The sequence below is a fragment of the Gossypium hirsutum genome, chromosome D08 (assembly GCF_007990345.1).
Source record: "Gossypium hirsutum isolate 1008001.06 chromosome D08, Gossypium_hirsutum_v2.1, whole genome shotgun sequence".
Taxonomy (NCBI): domain Eukaryota; kingdom Viridiplantae; phylum Streptophyta; class Magnoliopsida; order Malvales; family Malvaceae; genus Gossypium; species Gossypium hirsutum.
In genome coordinates, this window is record NC_053444.1 from 19,362,240 (window position 1) to 19,362,766 (window position 527).

Here is a 527-nt window from a genome sequence, read left to right on the forward strand (position 1 = left end):
TTATGCACTCTGGCTACTCGTCTTCTTAAAGATGCTCGATTTGTCAGCCACTGGTAGTTGTAACTAGCTATTCTCTTAATGATCCTGCAAGCTTCATTATAAGACTTCGATAAGAGAACACCATTCGCAGAAGTATTTACCACCAACCTTGTGTGTGCGTTGAGACCATTATAAAATGTCTCCAACTAGATGCAATATGGGATCCCATGGTGAGGGCATCTACGAAGTAACTCCTTGAATCTTTCCTTTACCTCGTATGGAGACTCATCATCCATTTGCCAAAAAGTGGCGATCTCATTCCGTAACTTTGCATTTTTTCTAGTTGGGAAATACTTTACTAAAAAGCGTTCAGCTAATTCTTGCCATGTTGAAATTGAATGTAGTGGCAATGAATTAAGTCATTCTCGTACTGGATCTCGCAATGAGTACAGAAACAACTTTAATCTCAATGCGTCTTCAATTACACCGACTACCTTACAGGAATAGCTTACCTCCATGAATAGTCAAAGGTTAAGGTGTAGATCTTC

The 527-nt window shown here is 39.5% G+C and overlaps 1 non-coding gene across 1 annotated transcript; it reads left to right on the forward strand.

The window, feature by feature from the left end:
* The first annotated feature begins 201 nt into the window (after nucleotides 1–201).
* On the forward strand, nucleotides 202–309 carry LOC121220634 (small nucleolar RNA R71). Its single transcript, XR_005917854.1, has one exon. It is a non-coding gene; the product is annotated as a small nucleolar RNA R71 (small nucleolar RNA).
* The last annotated feature ends 218 nt before the right edge of the window (nucleotides 310–527 follow it).